Source organism: Sorex araneus, chromosome 8 (assembly GCF_027595985.1).
Source record: "Sorex araneus isolate mSorAra2 chromosome 8, mSorAra2.pri, whole genome shotgun sequence".
Classification (NCBI taxonomy): domain Eukaryota; kingdom Metazoa; phylum Chordata; class Mammalia; order Eulipotyphla; family Soricidae; genus Sorex; species Sorex araneus.
Genome location: NC_073309.1, coordinates 26,492,685 through 26,498,684, shown reverse-complemented (window position 1 = coordinate 26,498,684; position 6,000 = coordinate 26,492,685).

Here is a 6,000-nt window from a genome sequence, read left to right as displayed (position 1 = left end):
TGACTGAAATCTGTAGCTATTACTGTGGGTTCAATTTTCAGTGACAGCTTCACATTCACAATAAACACAACCTGTTTGGGGGGGCAGACCTGCTGGCTCCTCGGGGCGCTCATCAGTCTACAGGCTGGCTGAAAATGATGGCAAATAAAATACCAGGAAGCTCAGATCTCAACAAGAGACGTTCCATCCACCAGTAGGGTGGTCTCTATCCTGCCTAAGTTGATAGCACCCTCAAGTGGAAATCTAAATCTAAATCTAAAAATGCTACAGGCATTTTTACTTGTAGCAACCCATCTTTTAAAAATATTTATAGAAATGTGACAGCCTCTCAGTGTCTGTATTGCAAACCATAATGTCCAAAAGTAGAGAGAGTATGGGGGAAATTGTCTGCCGTAGAGACAGACGGAGAAGTGGGAATGGGGGTGGGTGGGATACTGGGGACATTGGTGGTGGAGAAGATGCACTGGTGGAGGGATGGGCGTTGGATCATTGTTTGACTGAAACTCAAACTTGAAAGCTTTGTAACTGTATCCCATGGTGATTCAATAAAAAAAAAAAATATTTGTAGAAAGGTCAGAGAGACAATATAGTGAGTAGGATGGTTTGCACCACCATATGTGGTGCCAGGAATGACCCTGGTCGATTCCTGGCACCACATATGGTGCCCCAAGTCCCTCCAGCCCAAGAGTGATCTCTGAGCACAAAGCCAGGAGACCCTGAACATAGCCAGATGTGCCACCTCCCCCCACATTGTAGGAGACACATAAAAAAATTGCAAATAGTGTGGTTTCCCTTAGTGCTAGAGTGGCCTTTTAATAAAATAACAAGTCCTTGGCAGGACTTTGGCTATGGGCCCCAGGTTACAACTTACTTCCTTCTTCCTTCCTTCCTTCCTTCCTTCCTTCCTTCCTTCCTTCCTTCCTTCCTTCCTTCCTTCCTTCCTTCCTTCCTTCCTTCCTTCCTTCCTTCCTTCCTTCCTTTCTTCCTTCCTTCTTTGCTTTCTTCCTTCCTTCCTTCCTTCCTCCCTTCTGAGCAAAAGCATTTTTTAATTGAAAAAGATATGCGGAGAGAGAGAAAGAAACATTACTCCAGAGTAGGAGAGGAAATCTAAAACTGATTTTCACTAGTAGCTAGTAACCTGTAAAAAATACAAAGGCGCGCACATGTGAGGGGGTGATGTGATGTGTGTTGTGTTGTTCACGGGCTCTCGCGTGGCAAGGCTAAAAGGACAACCCCCATGTTATCCTACAGTAACCCATGTTTAAAAATACTTGTAGAAAGTTCCGAGACAGTGTAGTGAGTAGGAAAACACGAAAGAGAGAAATACGCATTCAAGAGAGAACACAGGTTTGGAAGAACAACCTCCCAACATTTTTTTCCCCCTTTCCAGCTCAGGGATCGAATCTAGAGCCTTACTCATGCAAAGGAAGGGCTCTGCCCACTGAGCTGCACCCCCAGAAACAACTTGCTTTTTGAAGAGGTGGGAAAAGCACCCCTGGAGCTTACACAACGCAGTCAGCCAGGGTTAAGGTGCATGGGGAGAGCAAAGACACCCCGGGAAGCAGCCCAGCAGGGTGAGCTCTTGTACCTGCCGCCTGCCTGACTCTGCAGGGCTGGAGAAAGCCCCTCGAGTTCCTGCGGGTCCTGAGACCCTGCCAGGCTCACTGAGGCTGGGTGGGAGGCCCCTCAGCGGGCTGCATGGGTGCTGGTCCCCACACCGAGCTCGCCAGGAGCCCTGGCTCTCAGACTGAAGGGAAATTATACTCTTGGCGGGAAAAGGAAATGTCAGTTCTGACTTTCACTCGCGTCTTTCTGTTTGTTTTAATATATTTATTTATTGTTGATGTCACAGAAAGGTATCAGAGAGACACTTGCCCGCACGGCTGGCTCTCTTCCCTGGGGCTCCTCAGAGGGGATGGGCTCCAGCTTCCCTCCCCAGCCCGAGCAGAGCTCCCGGCGGCCGAAGACCACCGGAAACTCGCCTACAGCCATGCTCGAGGCCCCTCTCCACACGTTCAGACGGGCCTCACGCATGAAGGTACCGGCAGAGGAACCCAGGTGTGTGTAATCCCATCAACGGCCAACATCCAGAGACTTAAAAGCAAGCTCTCAGAAGCGCACGGTCTCCCTCTGGGAGAAACTGGCAAGCTTCTGAGAGTTTCCTGCCCACATGGGACAGCCTGGCAAGCTTCCCATGGTGTATTCATATGCTAAATCCATTAACTAGCTGGATCTCATTCCCCTGACCCTGAAAGAGCCTCCAGTGCGAAGGCCAAGGCCTGGAGAGACTTCTAAGATCTCAGGAAAAGGACGAATGGAGAGCTTACTGAGCCCGCTCGAGAAATCGATGATTAATGGGATTTCGTGATTCGTGATTCGTGATCACAGAAGTGCCAGGGCTGCCAGGGCCACACTTAGTACTTAACATGCTCTGCCACTTGAAGATCAGAACTGCCATTGTGATCGTTGATGTTCTAGTACCACCCGTGGTGGTTTGCAGTCTCCGGTCTGAGTCAGGAGCAGTGAAGGATGGAGAATCTTCTTCCAAATGGGCTTATTCACTGCAGCTGGTGGAGGGGAGGGGGTAAAGGCCAGCCAGGGGTGAGAGCATGGCGAGAGCAGCAGAACTAAGATGGTCAAAGTGAAACATGGACTTAGCAGCTTAAGGCTTGCCCCAGCCCCACTCCCCTCCCAGGAAAATGCCTGAGAAACTGCCGAGTTTCCAGTGTTGACTGTTTGTCCTAGTCAACACCTGATGATAGGCTCTTGACCTTCTCTTAGAACATGTTCTTGAAGGGGTTTAGAGTTCTGACTACTTCTGTCCCATTGAAATCCGTGTATAATCTTTTTAAGGCAGGAATGTTTTCCTCAAGGACCTGAAATCCATTCCTTTGAAGTGGAATCATCAGCTAGGAAGGGCCTTGGAGCGCTGTGGGAGGATGCAAACCCCGTTCAATATTTGCCTGCTGGCTGACACAGCTGCTCTAATCACATTTTCACTCACATTTTCACTCACCAACCTGGTAGGATTTTTTCTTCTTTTTTTTTTTCCAGCTGAGCTCCAAGCTCTCCCCATTCCTTCTTCTTTAAATTCTCCAGTTAAGTTACCTAGTCACCTCTGCATAAATAGAATGCCCTCTCTCTCTCTCTCTCTCTCTCTCTCTCTCTTTGTTGGGGAGTGGGTGGGCAGGGTGTACTTGGCAGTGCTCAGAGTTTACCCTGGCTCTGTACTCAGGAATCATTCCTGGCAGTGCTGGGACTATATGCATTGCTGTGGCTGAAACCAGCATCATCACTCACAAGCTAGGCTTTTGTCCTCTCTCTCTCTCTCTCTCTCTCTCTCTTCTCTCTCTCTCTCTCTGCCTCTATTTTCTTCAGTTTTAACTTGCCTGGCTTCTTTACAGTATGGTGGCTGGTTCAAGAGTAACGTAGGAAAGAGGTGGGATGCCTAGATCTCCCTTGACCCTAGAACATTTAGGGCAGAGGACAGAAAAGGAAAGAAATCAAATGAGGCTCGGGCTGGAGTGATAGATAGCACAGCGGGTAGCGCATTTGCCTTGCATGTGGCCAACCTGAGTTCGATTCCCAGCATCCCATATGGTCCCCTGAGAACACCAGGAGTAATTCCTGAGTGCAGAGCCAGGTGTTACCCCTGAGCATAGACGGGTGTGACCCCCCCAAAAAAAGAGATCAAAGGAGGAGGTGAGGAAGAGGGTGAGAAAGGGAAGTCATGGGGGCACAGGGGCTGGAGCTTCGGTTATACTGTTGATGTGAGAGTGTATAGCCGCATATCCAAAGCACAGACGCAACATCACTGAAAACATGGATTTAAGATGCAACCTCCAAACTTTGTAAATTGTCTGCCCTGTCAAAGTGGGGGGCAGGCAGGGGGGCAGGAGAAGGACCATGAGAACACTGGGAGTGGGAAATTGACACTAGTAATGGGATTGGTGTTGAAATATTGTAACATCTCCAGGAATAATCCCTGAGCAAAGACCTGGGAAAAGCACCCAGCACACTGGGTCAGCAAGGAAAAAATGGAAGGAAGGAAGGAAGGAAGGAAGGAAGGAAGGAAGGAAGGAAGGAAGGAAGGAAGGAAGGAAGGAAGGAAGGAAGGAAGGAAGGAAGGAAGGAAGGAAGGAAGGAAGGAAGGAAGGAAGGAAGGAAGGAAGGAAGGAAGGAAGGAAAGGAAGGGAGGGAGGAAGGGAGGGAAAGGAAAGAAAGAGAGAGAGCTGACTGGCCTGGGTTTGATCCCCAGCATTTCATATCGATCCCAAACCCTCCAGGAATAATCCTTTTTTTTTTCTTTTTGGGTCACATCCGGTGATGCAGAGGGGTTACTCCTGGATCTGCACTCAGGAATTACTCCTGGTGGTGCTCAAGGGACCATATGGGATGCTGGAAATTGAACCTGGGTCGTCCGCGTGCGAGGCAAATGCTCTACCTGCTGTGCATAGCTCTAGCCCCCAGGAATAATTCTTGAGTGCAGAAACAGGAGTAATCCCTGAATACTACCATGTCTGGCTCAAAAACAAAAAGACAAAACAAAAATTTTAAAAGAGACTATTTCCCAAGATACATAAAGTATTCATAAATCTCAATAACAAAAAAACAATAAACCTCATCTAGAAATACGGGGAGAAAAATTGAACAAGTATTTCCTGAAAAAAGACATAATGATGGTCAACCCCCTTTAAAAGAATGCTCATCATCACTTTTCATCTGGGAAATGCAAACAGAAATGACAATAAGTTATAACCTCGTGCCAGTGAGAATAGCCTATATAAAAAAGAATGGAAAAAAACAGTGTGGGTGCAATGCAGGTTTTTCATTTGTTTATTTTTGCTTTTTGGGTCACACCTGGCAATGCACAGGGGTTACCTCCTGGCTTGGCACTCAGGAATTACCCCTGGTGGTGCCCAGGGGATCATATGGGATGCTGGGAATCGAACCCGGGTCAGCCGCGTGCAAGTCTGTTAAAGTATGTGCACAAATATGTTCATTGCAGCATTATTCACAATAGTTGGGATCTATTTGAAACAACCCAAGTGCCCATTAACAGAGGAGTAGATAATGAAATTAGGCAAACGTACATAATGAGAAAATGAGATTTTTTTTTAGTGTGTTTGGGGTGACACCCAGAGGTGCTTAGAGCTTACTCCTGGCTCTGCACTCAGAGATCACTCCTGGTGGAACTTGAGGACCATCTGTCGTGTCAGGGATCTAAGCAGGGGCCGTCGCATGCAAGGCAAGCGCTCTACCTGCGATACTATTGCTGCAGCCGTGACATAAAAGAACTCTTACAGCTTGCTGCAACTTGAGTGGAATTGAATAAGTCATGCTAAGTGAACTAGGATGGAAAATAAAATACCAGATGATCTTGCTTATAAAGAAATGAAGTAAGGAAAGAGAGCATAAACCTACCCTGAGATACTGCCAAAGGAACCTTGAACTGAGGCTGCAGAGGTGGGGTGTGAGGGACAAAAGACCTTGGAAAGCGGTGGCGGGTTATTGACATTCTGGTGGTGAGAGTGGTAAAGTGACGCTGCAAATAAAAGAACAATAATACAAAAACTATTACACACCACAACACATCACCAGATTTTTTTTTTCAGAAGGAGAAGGACAAATACTGGATGATATCATTCATTTATTTTGAAGAAACAAAACAAGGAAATAGACAGTATAGAACAAGTCCTTGGGCTTGGATTGCAACATTGAGATTACCAAAGTGGGAGGCAGGAAGGGGATGGGCGTGAAAGAGTTGGAGGAGAAGTACAAGTCTTTACCCCCTACAAGGATATTAGTGAAAGGCTTGGGCACTTTGCTGGCGGTGATATGTCATTGCTCTACATCAGAGCCAAAAGGTTAGCACTGCTGCAAATGTATTCCCTTTAACTACAAGCGTAATTTTTTTTAATTTTTATGAAAAAATCAATCTCAAGGAAATTTGATTCCTCCTCCCACCTCAATGTCTGGAAGAACAAGAAATTACAAAAT